The 16,553-nt window shown below is 51.1% G+C and overlaps 1 protein-coding gene across 5 annotated transcripts in view; it reads right to left on the bottom strand.

The window, feature by feature from the left end:
- Positions 1-16,553, bottom strand: part of DIDO1 (death inducer-obliterator 1) — a 51,405-nt gene that overhangs the window by 32,772 nt on the left and 2,080 nt on the right. For 3 of the 5 annotated variants that reach the window (XM_045886084.3, XM_045886081.3, XM_045886085.3), the window contains exon 2: positions 406-568. The gene's annotated coding sequence lies outside the window, so the exon portion shown is untranslated. Of the gene's footprint in view, positions 1-405; positions 569-11,744; positions 11,832-16,553 lie in introns of those variants that run through there. The other 2 variants (XM_045886083.3, XM_064573437.1) reach the window with 1 other exon arrangement.

Consider the following 16,553-nt stretch of genomic DNA (forward strand, 5'->3'; position numbering starts at 1 on the left):
AGTAAAAATTCTCAGCATGGGGCACCTGGTGGCTCAGCTGGTTAAGCGACTGCCTTCGGCTCAGGTCATGATCCTGGAGTCCCGGGATCGAGTCCCGCGTCGGGCTCCCTGCTGGGCGGGGAGCCTGCTTCTCCCTCTAACCCTCCCCCCTCTCATGTGCTCTCTCTCTCTCTCTCATTCTCTCTCTCAAATAAATAAATAAAACCTTAAAAAAAAAATTCTCAGCATGTGGCTGAACACTCGTCTAAACACTTAGGGCTAAAGTTTAGAATATTCTAAATAAACAAATATGAACGTTACACCGTAGGTCTGTCACATAAAATGCCACTTCAGAAACAGGACACACAATTTCAAACCTATTAAGAGAAAACTGTGTTGCTGATGTTGCTGCTGGTGCTGCATTACCTGCCCCAAACCGAAGCTCAGACACCTTTTCCAGAGGTCCGAGTGCCTGACGATGGAATCGCCTGGTCCACAGACACAGCCCGCCTCAGACACCACTGCTGTCAGTCACTGCTCACAGGTAACAATAAAGATCATCTCAGGACTGTTCCCACGGCGTAAGCTCCTAAAATAAAAAAATCATTTATAGATTCAAATAACTGAAAAAAAAAAAAAGGCATCAGACTTTCCAAATAATCTATTACTTGAGTTTATGTCATCATGTGACCCACTCGGGGAGTCAGAAAAAAAAAAGGAAAGAACATAGTCCCCTTCTTTAAGGGCTTCTGCAGAAGGGAAGGCACTGTGACTGCACCCTGACAGAAGGCGGCCAGGCCGGGCCACTGAGGGCCGGCAGGTGCTGGCAGGTGTGTGTGCGTGGGGGGTGGGGGGGGGAGGGGGGAGCCACCCCTAACTGTGCAGAGGTCTCAGCAGCATGGTGGTTTCCAAACCAGTCGCTGGCTATCAGCTGCTTTCCAATTATGATCCTACGTTTGAGATGGGCTCAGCTCGATAAAGCCAAACATAGAGAGAAACACGAAACATGAAAAGGCTGAACAAAATCATCCACGAAGAGAAGTATTTAAAAATTCTTAATAGTGGAGACATGCCATCATTTAATTAAAAGCCCAAATAAGATTTCAGAAGACTAATAATTACTTAACATCGATGTTAAGTAATGCTACATTTCATCTACATGAATTTAAAAAACAGTCCTCCTAGATTATAGTCCTGCAAAGAACCATACCTAGTTGAAATGCACACTGAACAGGCATCTGTTCCTGGATAAATCCTCAATGCTGATCTTTTCACACGTTTCACACTCTGGCCCCGAGCGCCCCTCCCCAAGCCCCTCCCAAGCTGAGCCCTCACCTCCACCTCCCTGGCCCTCTGGGTGGGTACTACAACTGTGGTCTCCTTAGTGACCCCAGAACAAAGACAAACATTCTGAGGCAACTCCTCTTAAAGAGACAGCATCCATTCCACTCAGATTAGCCAAATCCACCATCATGGCCACCAAATCTCTCAAACGTGGTAAATGCATCTCAAATCGAGGCTTCAACGTTCAGATGCCTTTACTTCTCAGAAGGAACTAAAAATAAACTTTACTTTTATATTTCATAACATTGACTATTTATAAAAGCAAAGAAATTAAAACGTACTTAGAAATGAAAAATTTATAATACACATTAACCTGAAAAACACATTTCTGGATTTGAGTTCTGAATAATCGATTTTTAAAAAAGGAAAATGGAAAATCTAGTTATTTCTGTGTGTGGAATGACATACAGTATATTCAGAATAGATCAAATCATTTTAGATCTGATTCATTTATCTCGACTTTATCTTTGCAAAGTTGACGTTTTGATAATTTCTTCAACGTTGAAATTCTAATAAAAATTTCAGCAATGCAACAAAAAAGTGTGTATCAAGACAAAAGAACAAAAAGCCATGTTGAGTCCCTAACAAAACTTGGATGTGGTGTGTGGTCATACACCACACAGTGCGCGGCAGGAAGGATACGCTCAGGAACCTGCAACCACAATGTGGTAAGAAGTACTTTCCCCGGGAAGGAAAAGGAAGGTGGCCATCCCTGAAACTGGGAACATGAGAATAGTCTATGAGCACGGAATGCACTGAAATAATGTAAAATTATCTTTCTACACTTCTCAGTGCAGTATTTTTTCTCAGCTGCAAAGTGCTCCATTTCCCACTAACCCGAAGTTGGACGAACGCTGTGGAAGCTCACATGTAAAGACGCACACAAGCCAGAGCCTCCCAACTGCTCTGCTCACAGCACAAGCAAATGGCCAGGAAGCAACTTAGGAACAGGCAGCCTTCCAAATGTTCTGCTCTCAGGGCTCTTTTACACTCTTAAAAACGGAGGACTCCAAAAAGCTTCTGTTTATGTGGAATAGATCAGTATTTCCGAAATTAAAACTGCGAAAGTTTTCAGGTAACTGTGGATGTTCTTTGACATCAGGCTGAAATTCAGCAAACAGTAGTTTCCCAAGGAAAGCTGCAACGTGGAGCCTCAGACCTGACACTGTGCCCGTGACCTGCCCACGCTTTCCGACGGGGAAGCCACTGGTCTGTCCTGCGCACCCTCGGCACGCACCATTTTACCCATGCGTGGCGGTCATGTTACCGACTGACGCAGAGCCCACATGTCAGCACACTTCACAACACGGAAGACACACGGTTGTTAATGCCGGCACCCACCTCCTCAAATGTCCTTTTTTTTCTTTAAAGATTTTATTTATTAGAGTGAGACACAGCGAGAGAGGGAACACAAGCAGGGGGAGTAGGAGAGGGAGAAGCAGGCTTCCCGCAGAGCAGGGAGCCCGATGCGGGACTCGATCCCAGGACCCTGGGACCATGACCTGAGCCGAAGGCAGACGCTTAACAACTGAGCCACCCAGGCGCCCCCCCCCTTTTTTTAAGAATTTATTTATTTATTTGACAGAGAGAGACACAGCGAGAGAGGGAACACAAGCAGGGGGAGTGGGAGAGGGAGAAGCAGGCTCCTGGCCGAGCAGGGAGCCCGATGCGGGGCTCGATCCCAGGACCCCGGGACCATGACCCGAGCCGAAAGCAGACGCTTAACGACTGAGCCACCCAGGCGCCCCTCTTTTCAAAAGATTTTGAGAGAGAGACCAAGTGAGACAGCACGAGTGGGGGGAGGGGCAGAGGGCGTGGAAGACGCGGGGACCGTGACCTGAGCCGAAGGCAGACGCTTAACTGGCCCGTTGGAGTCACCAGGGCGCCTCCCAAACGTCTTCAATTACTGGGAAGCCATCAAGCCCGTGACGGCGGATGTGAACTCTTCAAAATTGTGATTTTCACCTGAAAGCTCAAACTTCATCATTAGCAAGGAATACTGTCAGCTGTTTTCCCTGAGACTCAGGTCATTCCTCTCTGAGAAAATGCCTGCCAAATACTGGGTCTGAAAGCTGGAGCCGGTCCATTCTTTCCAGTACGAGGGCTGTTCCATGAGAGGGTAGCCGGTTGGGCCCAGGGCTCGTCCTGGAGAGCCACCCTGCTTTGGGGCACAGAAGTGCTTCAGAGGTACTTGCCATTTCATTGCAGGGAACCTAAAGCGACGGGACACTGGAGTGGTGAGGTTCAACGGCGCTAACGAACAGTCTCTGCTGTCTCTCCAAGGACATTCTCGGGGAAAACGGCACATTTTACACGACCGACTGGTGCTGAGCAATGGACAGCACCCGTACAGGGAAATGCCACTGTCTGGACCAGCGTCTGCAGGCCACTGCAGAGGTCCACTCCACAAGAAGGCTGACAACATCACTGGTAACGCGCAGAGCCGTGAGAGCCCCAGGGATCCAGGAAACACACTGCGAGGACCTCATTACCTCCTATTCGTTAAGCACACCCTGGATATGGCAAAGCAAGAGCACATCTCTGTGCTTCAGTATCAGAAGGGGCCAAGCGTTTCCTTCCACAAAATTGTTCTAAAATCACTAGATTCTCCCTTCGGCGTCTCCAACTTTTCAAAATATTCTCCAAAAATTCAAAACATTAAGTTGCCAGATGTGGTTTCTTAAAAACAAAACCCAAAATATAATACATTACTTAAAAACAAAACCCCAAAAAACAGCTGTTAAGTGCCAGTGACGCAGGACTCTAAATCCTTATAAATCTGAAGGTGCAACTTCCAGGACGCATGCGCACCAGAAGAGATGTCGAGGCGCCCGGTGAAGATCTCTGGTTCTACACCCGTGAGGGCGGCTTCTCTAAGACCTAGCTGCACAACCATAAAGCAGGTCCTGCTTCCACAGCAGGACAAGGAGAAAACAGCCGGGATCTGCCCCACCTGGGGGCCCAACACAGTTTCTCCAAATCTCCTACCCGCCCCCATATTCAAAAAGAACAATTTTAACCTGTCACCAGAAATTACATACAATGTTACAACACAGCCTCACTGTTTCTGCCTCTGTTAACTGAGAGTTTGAAATTCTGACAGACCAGGCCAAAGTTCCTATTTTGTCCTGAGGGTCGAGTGCCTCACAACCAATTCTTCCCTGTGGATGATGAAGGTTGAGAAGATGCAAAATTCTTCAAGCTACTGAAAAAGGAAGATTTCCCAACTGAGGACTCATTACTAGGACCGTCCCTAACGAGCACCTGGCCAAAGTTTCGGACGACGCAGCGGCCCCGAAAGCACCGAAGCTGCCCAATCACCAGCAGCAGCCGCCTCCCTCTCCACCCAGACCTTGAAGGTCCGCGGCAGCAAACACCCCACTGCGCTCTGACCGCAGACAGAGAGGTTTGGGTCCACAAAGTAAACTAAGAGACCCTACATCTACACAGAACCAGACTCGACTGTGCTAAAGCTTCTGTGGCTAATTCACAGTGTTGCTGCTGCCAACACACGGTCTTTGCTAAAACCATTCTGATAAGTGAAGGTGTCCCAGCAGTAAGTGTCTCAGGAGATGAATACAAAGAGAAGTCCAGAAACCACCCTGTTTAAAATTTCTTAGCACTTTGCTTTTACACATACGTGGAGACAAGCAGCAAAAGCTGCTACCTGAAAGCCTCTTGGGAACGGAGGCCCAGCCAGGCCCTGGTGTAAAGCTGGGCCTCCAGCTCAGCGTGGGTGAGCAACGGGCACTGGTTTCTCTCTGCCCAGTTTCTGCTGCAGAACACAGGCTCGTGACCTTGGTGGGCAACTCTACATGGGCGTCAGGAGCCAGAACAGCCACGTTGCATCTACCAAGGTTAAGGAGCAGGACAGGAGGCTGTCACTGTTCTCTGTTCCATGGTGCGGACGGTCTCCTAAACTGCTACCTTGGATGGCTTTGGCCATGGTCTGCATTGTGTGCCCCAGCCCCTGAAATTCACATTGAAAGCTAGTCCCAAGGAGACAGCACTATTAGGAGATGGGGCCTTTGGGAGGTGCCTAGGTCGTTAAATCGGAGCCCTCATGAATGGGATCAGTGCCCTTAAGAGCCCCAGAAAGCTCCCTTGCCCCCTGCAACCCTGAAGACACCTCACCAGGACCTGACCATGCTCGCACCCTTATCTTGGGCCTCCAGAGCTATAAGAAATAAATGTGTTTTCTATCAGCCCCCCAGTCCATGGTCTTTTGTTAAAGTAGCCCAAGCAAACTGAGCCAGCTCCCCTTGTGTCTCTGAACACAAACCTGGTCTCAAGCACTGCAAGGGACTATAGGAATCCTACATCTTGGGGGACTGATGCTCCTAAGACAAGGCCACCGCCTGGCTCTTGGTGAGCCTTTGAACTGTATAGGTTTTTGGGCTCACTGAAAAATCTGCCCTATGGGACAAGTTTGGCTACTGCTAAATACCCAAGAATGACACTGGGATGAGTTCCCAGAGTCTCCTGCCCTGCTTCCCCAACAGAGAGAAGGAGGAAGAGGGTGAGGTGTGCGTACACTCAGAGGGGATGAGGGCACCATAAGTCACTTCCCAGGACAGTATGACATTAAGGTGCCAGTCATCCCTGCTAAGCACTTTGGGGGCTGTTTCCCCTCAGATTGAGTTTCTAAGTCCTGTAGCTGTTAATTAAGAACACTGATCTTCCAGGGAAGACCCCTGCCCAACTGCCTATGTGGGTGGCTGGCTGGCACTCCCTTCTGGCACCAATGGGGGCACGGCTGCAGGACCCCGCACCCTGTTTTGGTTTCCCGGGTTCATGCCACGGGACGCCGGATCGTTCCACAGTCAACATAGGCCATGCTCACCCCCACTTTGCTGCAACAGGAATTAAGGAGCCAGTGAAAGGCTGTGTATAATGAAAGGACGTCGTACAATCAATGAGAAGGGCCACTTACGTGCTCAGACTGCAGTCAGGCCACATGACCTAAGGCCAAAAGAGGTCTCAGGGCCTTCCCACCCAGCCAGCACCCTGGCCATCTTGCTTCCTTGCAGGCGGTCTACCGGAGGGAGACGTGTGCACTGGAACGACACATCACCCTTATTCCACACTCTTTGCAAAAAGCAAACACACAGCTGAGCCAATAAAAAAATTCAAAGACGTTGTCCATCTTCCTAAAAGTAACCTATTTCCACAGGTGTTAAAGTTTAGAGTCAACTATTTTGTAAAGTTCTCGTTTCTTAACAGGGCAACTCTACTCATAATTAGAGCAGAAGTTCTCAAAATGTGGTCCACAGGCCTTTCAGGAGGTCCCTGAGCTCAAATTATCTGCACAAACACAAAAGACATCGTATGCCCCTCTCCCTGGCCACTCGCAGGAGCGGACTATAGAGCTTTCCAGAAGCTAAATGACAGTCTGCGTGCAGATGTGAGAATCCAGCTTGTCAGTTAAGCCAGAAGTCAGAGATTTACTAAAAGAACCACCACCATAAAACAAAACAATGCTACCTCTCTTACTGTTTTTGTCTTAGAAAACAGTTTCTATACGACGTTATTCGTGTTAACGTGTGAGGTTTTATTATTTAAAAATAAGTTTACTGGTCTCCGTTTTCGTGCCAAGCCCAGTAAATACTAACATATGTAACAACTTACACTAAAGCTCTGCGGTGTCCCCAGTAACCACAGGTGTGAAAGAGGATCTTGAGTTCGCAGGTAACCTTACAGGACTGCTCTTGAAAGGCCAAAAGCAGTTCCAGGCCCTTCCCAGTAAGACCAAGAGGTACCTCCTCCACACCCTGCCCCTGCCCTTCCTCAACCACAGTTTCAAGTGATTATGGAGAAGGCGCTTATTCCCAATGATGAAATGGCAGCCTCACACAGTGACAGCCACCTGAATTCAAAGACAACGGGGTCTGGAGAAGACACAGGCCTCGTCTCCCGAGCACCTGCTTCGTGAGTGCTGCTGCCAGAACTGCAAGCCACAGGCTGGCCAAGAGACAAGAATCATGACTGGAAACCTCAAGTCAAGAAGTCACTGCGTTTCACCAGGAGTCTTCCTTTCTTTCCCTGAGATTAGCAGAGGCCAACGTCTAGTTTAGTTTTGGGGGGTAGTGGACAAGGTCCGAGATTAAATAAAGAAGTTACAGAACAAGGGTTCACGCAGAGCAGAATTTGACAGTGAAGCCTGTATGTCCTGCAACGTCACTCTCACTGCTGCACGTTTGAGAAGGGAAGAGGGTCTCTTACTGCTACAAGAACCCATACTGTGAAAAGGAAGACCATCTAAATCACAATCTAACAAACCCAGAGAGTCCACAACCAGTGTCTACTAGCCCTGTTGTCTCCACTGGGGGCCGGGGCATCTGGTGGGGCATCCCAGTCCTGCCCACAAAAGCCGGCAGTGCCCCCCACCCCAGGTGCAAGTGGGGTAGTTCTTCTGATAAGCAGATTGCAGTTGGGAGGCTCCGGGGACAGTACACCAGATGACGAGAACACAGGCTTCACCCCCAGCTGCAAACCTAACAGGCAGACACGCTGAACAAGCGTGCTTCCCTCTGGGCTGTGCCTTTCTGCCTGTGAGACGTGGACAACTGTGAGCTCCCAACTTCCAAAAAGGCTATGTGAGACTACACCCTGTCAAGTGGCAGTCCGTGCTTGCACAGGGCACGCAAGCGGGAAGCGGTAGGTGTCATCTATTAAAATGACAATGCCCGTGTTGGTGAGCATTTGGGGAGACAAGCCCTCTTATGAGGGTCTATTTGTCAAATATTTACCAAGATCCCCTTATGTACTTGGCATGGGGCAGAGCAGGCAACATTCCTGTTCCCATGGACCAGGGGTGACACGCCTCACTGTGACTTGGCTGAGAGAACTGGGAAAGGACAGGTGCACATTTATAAGGGCGCTCCCAGCCACGCTTTTTTTCTTTTTTCTTTTTAAAAACAAAGGGACACAAGCCAATGTCCATAACCAGGACACCGGTTTGGGGGAACAAAATCAAGAAACATCACATAATGGAATTCTCTAAGACCGCAACTGAAGGATGATGAACCACAGAGCCACTGCCATGGAAAGAGTCCCACACGAGTGAAGAGCGCAGGTCACAAGTCAGCCCTGCACAGGGGCCACACTCCCTAAATACATCCTGCCACACACACCCACCCATGTTCAAGAGCAGGGGAGCAGCTGTAACGTGGGCTTCTGCACGGGACCATTTCTAGTGTTTGTTGTTTTTCTTATATTGCTAATTTTCTGTACATCTGTAACCCAACACACAGTAAAGCTATCGTTATAGTGGAGGGAGGAGCTCATTCACTTTCTTATAAAGGTGTATTAAACACCACTTAAAAGTCTTTATCAGCATGTGAAAAACAAAAACACGGCACCTAAGTATGATACCCAAAGATATACCTGCTTTACAAGTAACACACTGGATAATGTGTTACTGATCAAGCATGTTTTATAGTCATGGCCACAAGAATTCTTATTCATACGCGTGCAATTACCTACTCAATTTCACGTAACAACTTACCCTAAAAACTACTACTCGTTATGATAAAATAAGGTCTAAGCAAGAGAAACTCTTCTCCAGTAGTGGGGGCACCTAGAGCAAGTGAGCTCAATTCAGACCATTTTTTGACCCTTCTTTCCCAATTAGTGTGTTTCTAGTAACTGTAAACCACAGAGACTTTGTAATGGAATTAGCACCCATCATTTGATACGAACCATGAAAAAGGGAATATTAGATATCCACTCTAAGGGACCCTACCATGTAAATAAGAAGAAACAGGCGAGAAACTCCATTTAGGAAAACACCCTTCTTAATGGACTTCCTGAATCCATGGGGCCTGTAAGAATCAGGCCTCTATGACAGACAGTGCCCCACCGCAGGGACCCAAGGACAACAGTGATCTGGCCCAACCTGTAAATATGCCCCATCTGTGCTCTCCAAGAGCTAAATGGAAATCACCAGTATCACTGGATGAAAAGTAAAATGTATCATGTCAACAAAAACAGACAACAACCAGAACCCTGAACACTTGCAAACATACACCAAACCAGAAAATAAACCAGTCCCTGAGCTGCTTTGGAACAGACTCCTTGTGAGTTAGACACCCAATGGGAGGAGGCCTTACAGCGTCAACAGCAGGACCTGAACAGTCCACCGCCGTAAGAAAATGGGAGACTGAAGTCCCTGCTCCAACCCCCCACCCCCTCCGACAAACCCCACCTGAAACCCCGAGTTGCACCCACCTCTAAGCCCCAGCGACACATTTCCTCAACAAGCCACTGTCATGCTCACACATGCATACACACTGTGTGTGTCACTGTCTGACAGGACAGAAATCGGTGACCATGGGCACCAGCAGACAGTAAGGAGAAGAGAGTGGCCAGTTACACAACTTTTTATTCGTGCCCTTTCTTCCTATCAGTACAGATCTTACTTTGCTTGAAATAACCTGAATTTAATCAAATACTAACAAGGGAGAGCTCTCAGTGGAAAATCAGAAGTAAAGATATGCATTATTCCTAAATTCGTTGTTAAAGTCTGCAAGAACACCAGCAAGTAGGAAAACGGGGTGCCTAGAACATGCATCTGGCAGGAAGCTTCACCAGGCCTTGGGCCGGGTCTTCCCAGGTGACACTTCGGAGATGCCTCTGCTGCGTTTAGAACAGATACACTATGGACTGGTCATAGAGTCGTAGACGCATACACGCCAACCCCAGATTCCAATGAAGGGAGCCGGGGCGTCCTCGCAAGTGCCCACTGCACCTGTCACCAGGACCGGGAAGGCCTTCCGGGTTGCTGCCACCGCCAGGGTGCTTGGCACACAGGAGGCCACAAATATTTGCAGAATAAACTGGGGAATCACTCCACTAAAGGTCACAGATCTTACTTCCTTGAAAGGCATGGCTAAAACACCTTCCCTGGAAGCGTATTTCAGCCAGGGCCTCTGTGGCTCTGGAAGCTGTGGAACATGTGTCTGGAGTGGGCCTGACAGCCCACTGAGAAACAAGCTCCGAGCTCCTGGGCAAGTCCCTTGCTTGTGCTTCAGTCTCCTGGAGGCCAGAATCGGCAGAGAATGCCCGAGTACATCAGGCTCCGATCTCACTCCTTCAGTGTGCAAAGGACACGGATATCGTTACCTACGTCCAAGGGATGATTTCAAGAGCATCTTCAACTTAACTCGCATGGTCCCAACTCCAAGCTCATCTACCGAGGTGCTAGATTCAAAGCCAAAAACCTGGCCCTGAGCTCCAGTGTCTCACAGGCATTGTGGGCTTTAAGGCCTTTTGAATCAATCTGAGGACCTCGGTAGTAGCTGTGGCTTAGTACCGGGTGAGTCGAGTCTCCGTTTGGCATATACGCCAGCTCACAGCGGGCACGACGCCAGCGTGAACCCTGTTCTGGGCACTTTACGAGTGGTAAGTCATTTGAATGAGTGAGGTGCTTCTGCGCCCGCTCTAACCTCCAGGAAACTGAAGCACAAGGAAGGACCCTGTGCAGCAGCGCAGAGCTTATTCCTAAGGGGCTGTCTGGGGGGTGGGGGGGATGGGGATGAAGACAAGACACGGAGAACGGGGGAAAACGAACGGGGATCGGAGCGCCCAAGGCAAGAGAGACACAGAAGGGACCACGAGGGGCACACCTCCCTTGGAAGCTGAGAGCTGACCCTTCCTACTTTCAAGACGACCAGACGTGGCACGAGTATGGCCAGTATACATCGAAATGACGAAACAACGAAACAAAACCTGGAAGTCAGTATTTCACACGGAGGCAGATACTCGTTCTAAACGAAACTGATTTTCCGAACCCCCCCCGCTTCCCCCGGCACCAACTACCACCCATCTCTCCGAATGGCACCCCTCCTGAGAGCAGCCGGCTGAAAATCGAACGCATCCGGCCAAGGAAGAGCGACCGGCACCCCCGCTCCAGACACAGACCCCAGCACGCAACGCACAACCGCGAGGGGTATCCAGAGCCGCTAACCGAGCGGGGAAACCGGAACAGTGCACCCCAACCGGACGCTTTCTTGAAGGACCGTCGTTTCCGGGCCGCCAGCCAGCCGGCCTCGCAAGCTCCCGGACCCGGCGGGCCCCCTCCCGCGGGCTGATCCGCCTCCCGCACCGCCGACGCGGAGCAACGCACACCAAGCTGCCGTCACCCCTTCCCGTCCGCTCAAACCGCGACCAGGCCCCGCCGAGCGAACGCCCCCCGGCCGGCCCCGGCCCCAGGCGGGCCCCCGCCCCCACGCTCCCGCCGCCCGCCCGCCCCGCGGCCGCCGCCATCTTCTCTCCTCGGCGGGAGCGCGGCGAGGACCGGCACTGACGCCGCGGCTCTCGGCGGGCCGCGCCTCCGCAGCACCGCCGCCGACCCCGCCCGCCCCCGAGCGCGGCCCCGCGGCGGCCGGCCCCCCCTGCCCGGCGGCCGGGACGCCACTCACCGCGGGTCGCAGGCCTCTGGGGTCCCGCAGCCATTTCCTCGGAGCTCCGCGGAGTGGGCGGGAGGGCGGGGTCGGCGCCGGCCAGCGAGACGCGCGGCTAGAAGGGCCGGCCGCGCCCCGAGCAGCGCCCCCGCGCGGAGGGAGGAGGCCCCGCCCCGCCCCGCCCGGCCCGCGCGCCTGCGCCCCGCGCCCCGCGCCCCGCGCCGCAGGCCGACCGGCAGCCCCGGGAGCGCTCGCCGGCCTGGGCTGCTTTGTGGCCGGGGGCGGGGACGAGGGTAAGAGAGCAGGCGCAACGCTCCTCTGCCGCCAGCCGCGCTCTCAAGTTCCCGCCGGACTCGGAGCGCGGCACTCCGGCCCCCAGCGTCTCCTCCCCGGACGCACGACCGCCCCGCAGGGCCCGCGAGCAAAGGGGAGACGGTCACTGTCCAGAAAGGGAGAGGGGGGTCTGGCCGAGGGACAGCCCTCCACGCGGATGTTCTTCGCTCGGCGCGCCAGCGCCAGCGCCGGCCCGTCCCGATAGCGCACAGACAGACCGCGGAGGGGAGGCACCTGCCCCCGTCACGAAGGTGCCTCTACAGCCCCCTGCCTGCACGGTCCTCACAGGCAGGAACCCCTTGGCTCCTGTCAAAACGCGGGAAGGGGCGCTGTGTGCAGCGCCGCTGCGCAGCGGGCCCTGCAGGTGCGTCCCCGAGGCTGCCGTGCGCGAGAACCAGGGGCGCGCGGGCCGCGGTGCTCTCCAACGAGCACCTCTAGGGCTCTCAAGACCCGCCAGTGTCTGGCAGAGCCTGTCGGTTTTCTCCCAGGGAATATACAACGCAGTTCGTTTCTGCTGCTGTGATTCCGTTAGGACCACCCTCCTGGAATCTGACAGGGATGGGGGTCTCCACTCCTCCATCATGACTGTGTCTTCAAGTTGGTCCCCAGACACGGGGAGCGGGGAGTTTAGAGCTGGAACAAGGAGTGGGACCTTGGGCCAGCGGTCTGTAAAATGGGGCTCATCTGCTGGAGGAAGGGGAAAGATTACAGGAGGCCTCCCTCATCAGAAGCTGGAATGCGGGAACCCTGCTGGGGATTTTAAAGGAAGCAAAACCAGCAGCGATGTCTCTGCAAGGTGAGACTGGAACTCCCGGGCGCAGCGTCAGGTGGGTGCTTGTAGGGATGAAGGGTACGAGGACAGGGACTTGGGACAATATCTAAATCAAGGCACAAAGAACGGTATACGAGACCAGGCGTTGATGCACAGTGCTCTCCTCAGTCCTTCTGCCCTTGTCCAGAAGTCTTCAGACAGAAAACCAAGCGCAAGTGCTTTATCTCCTCCGCTATGATAAAGCCCTAGCTCTGTTACCTTAACAAGAGGAGTGTTGTGTGTTCATATACAACAACGCTCATTACTCCTATCTTTCAGAATGGTGCCTGTTACTCTGACGCATTGCGCTGTGAGTTCAGTGAAAAATAAAGTCGACTTCAGAAAAAATCAGTGTTTTAATCAGTGTGAAGCATGAGAACTGTATTTCCTTTCTGGTTGCTTTCATCTCCTAAGTCTCTAGAGGAATCCATCCACTAAAAAAAGCCAGACAAGGCAGTGCCTGTCACAGATTTCGACAGAAATGCAGTTTAAGAGTAAAGCAGCTGTGCCTACATAGGCTTATAGGCTAATCATCACACACAGTGTGTAACAGAGGAGAAGGGGGCCTCCCCGACGTGAGAGAGGGTGGTCTTCACCACCAGCAAGTCTCAGGGTGCCAGTCTGTTACAATCACCCCTGGCCTGGGGCGCCCTCAGGAGCAGGGCTTTGCCTACAGGTGTACAGGCTATAATTGAAGAGATTTGTTTCCAAAATCAAAGTACTTAAAAAGTGAAAGAGACCACTTAAACTCAGGTCTAACGGTGGCTTTCTGGATTTGTGCAGAACAGAAATACTGTATAAATTAATTCCTCCTCTCAACCGGCCTGTGGAACCAAAGTGCTGAAGGTGAGCAAGAACATTTAAGGAAATGCCAACAAGAGTAACAGACTAAGCTATCAATAGCACACCCAGAGAGTTTTATTCTGAACTTAGACAACATCAATACACATAAATTACCCCTCCACCACCACAACTATTTTTGAGTTCCAAATCGAACCAACTGCTGCTAAAATGTAAGAGATTCAAGGAGAAGTAACATCTCCCAAATCTGTCTACGGAGGTGGAAGGTCAGGATGCTGCCTTTTATGGATGTACAGAGAAATGAAAAATCTTGGGAGTCTGTCAGACATACAAAAGTTCCTCTCCTTTCGGGGGCGCCTGGGTGGCTCAGTTGTTAAGCGTCTGCCTTCGGCTCAGGTCATGATCCCAGGGTCCTGGGATCGAGCCCCACATGGGGCTCCCTGCTCGGCGGGGAGGCTCTTTTCTCCCTCTTGCTCTGCTGTTCCCCCTCCTTGTGCTCTCTCTCTCTGTGTCAAATAGATAAATAAAATCTTAAAAAAAAAAAGTTCCTCTCGTTCCAACAGAAAGCAGGCATTTGAAGAATGTAAGAATTTTAAAGTCAAAAAACAAAAAACCAAAATTTTATACGGGTGTTTTAAAAAAAAAAGAAAAAGAAAATGTGGATATCAATTGGAAAAATCTCTTCATTCAGCATTTCTACCACCCAATCAGATGCCTGATCATGATCACATGGCTGGACTTGGGGGGGGGGCATCCTCAGAGCATATACAGCTGGAACCACGCACAGTAAGTAGTATGTATGTTTCTGCACCTGTGTGTGCATGCCATCTACACGCTTTCATTTTAATTAAAAAAGGCTAAATCTTAAGCCAACAGGTGTAGATCAACTTCTTGCCCAGCTAGGTCTGAAGGGTATAGTCAAGTTCCGTATGAAATGGTGCACAAACAGTGACTTGACTGGGCAAATTAAGTAACTGCCCCTCAGGCCGGCGGCCTGGGCACTGCTGGTGTGCGGAGGTAGGACGTGTGGCCCCCACGCCCCACCTGTTTCAGGAAACACCATGCTGCACAGTTTATATTATCTCAGCAGGAGTTACAGGATCAGGAAATACCTACTCTTTGCTTTTACGGAAGCAAAGAAACTTAGACCCAGTGCTTTCTTTCTTTCTTTTTTTTTTTAAGATTTTATTTATTTATTTGCGAGAGAGAATGAGAGACAGAGAGCATGAGAGGGAGGAGGGTCAGAGGGAGAAGCAGATTCCCTGCCGAGCAGGGAGCCCGATGCGGGACTCGATCCCGGGACTCCAGGATCATGACCTGAGCAGAAGGCAGTCGCTTAACCAACTGAGCCACCCAGGCGCCCCAGACCCATGCTTTCTGATTCGATGGTACAGTCTCAAAAGAGAAATACAATCAGGAGAGGAGGGAGGGGTAGAGGCCACATCAAAACCACATTAAAGGGGCACCTGGGTAGCTCAGTCGTTGAGCGTCTGCCTTCGGCTCAGGTCATGATCGCGGGGTCCTGGGATCGAGCCCTGCATCGGGCTCCCTGCTCAGCGGGAAGCCTGCTTCTCCCTCTCTCACTCCCCCTGCTTGTGTCCCTGCTCTCTGTGTCTCTCTGTCAAATAAATAAAAATCTTAAAAAAAAAAAACAAAAAACAACCACCACCATTAAACCTGCTTTCTCAGGGGCGCCTGGGTGGCTCAGTCGTTAAGCGTCTGCCTTCGGCTCAGGTCATGATCGCGGGGTCCTGGATGGAGCCCCGCATCAGGCTCCCTGCTTGGTGGGGAGCCTCCTTCTCCCTCTCCCACTCCCCCTGCTTGTGTTCCCTCTCTCACTGTGTCTCTCTCTGTCAAATAAATAAATAAAATCTTAAAAAACAACAACAACACTTGCTTTCCTGGGTCTCAGAATTCAGCTAAGACACATGGCACCTGAATGTGTGCAGCAGAACCAAACAATCATGAAATTCTTCCTGACTCTCCCAACACCTTCACCAAGAAGCAGAGCACGCCGTGAAAAGTTAAAGCTATGGCAGTTGGCCTTTGTGTCGACCGCCTCATGTGGGAATGACTGATCAGTTTACACATCATCCTCAAGAATTACGTTTGTTTTAGCCAAATCTCTTCGAAAGCGGGGCCTCCAGTGCATAGGGGCTTGATTTTATGCTTTTGGGTTTGAGAATAAGATAAAAGCAACTGTTGAAATGCTGCTGTTCTGTAAAACACGGCCCATGGCCTGGTTATTGAGCAGTCGAGGATTTGAGTAAAGGGAGCACTGTGTGTGTTATTCCCCAAATACTTTTCCCCTTTTAAAAACACTTTAACGCTCTTTTAAGACTAGCAAACTTTTTACACTTCTCTGTGCACTGCTATTAAGACGAAACTCTTCACCAGGGCTTGGAGAACAGTGGAGGCTCTGGCCACCCCACAGCTCCCTTTCCACAGACCCACCTCTTTCCTACCAACCTGGTCACTGCCCCCAGGCGGTGACCAAAGTAGCCCTCGTCCTTCGTGCTCCCCCACACCCCCAGACTCCCAGTGGCATGGGGCGTTCAGGGCTCTGGCCCAGGCTGGCCTCTACCTTCCTTCTGTACACTCTCCACTCCGGAGCTCATGCATTCCTGGCTGTGCTTCCCTTTACCTCTGCCCAGATCTGAGTCCATCCACTCACCTGATGCCTCAAATGCACCTCAAAACCTGACGTGTGCAAAATGAGCTCTTGACTTCGGAGCCTCTCCCCCAATCAGGCCCTTCCCTGGTGTCCCTATTCAGCGCTGGTCCCACCCTGTAAACCCAAACACACCAGCCAGAAGCCTGGATTCTCCCTCCCCCTCAGCCACCAAAACCTGTTGCTTTAGTGTCTAACGGGATCGACTTCA

Source organism: Mirounga angustirostris, unplaced genomic scaffold (genome assembly GCF_029215605.1).
Source record: "Mirounga angustirostris isolate CCGP_5_RB_7025 unplaced genomic scaffold, mMirAng1.0.hap1 SCAF_10, whole genome shotgun sequence".
NCBI classification, from domain to species: Eukaryota; Metazoa; Chordata; class Mammalia; order Carnivora; family Phocidae; genus Mirounga; species Mirounga angustirostris.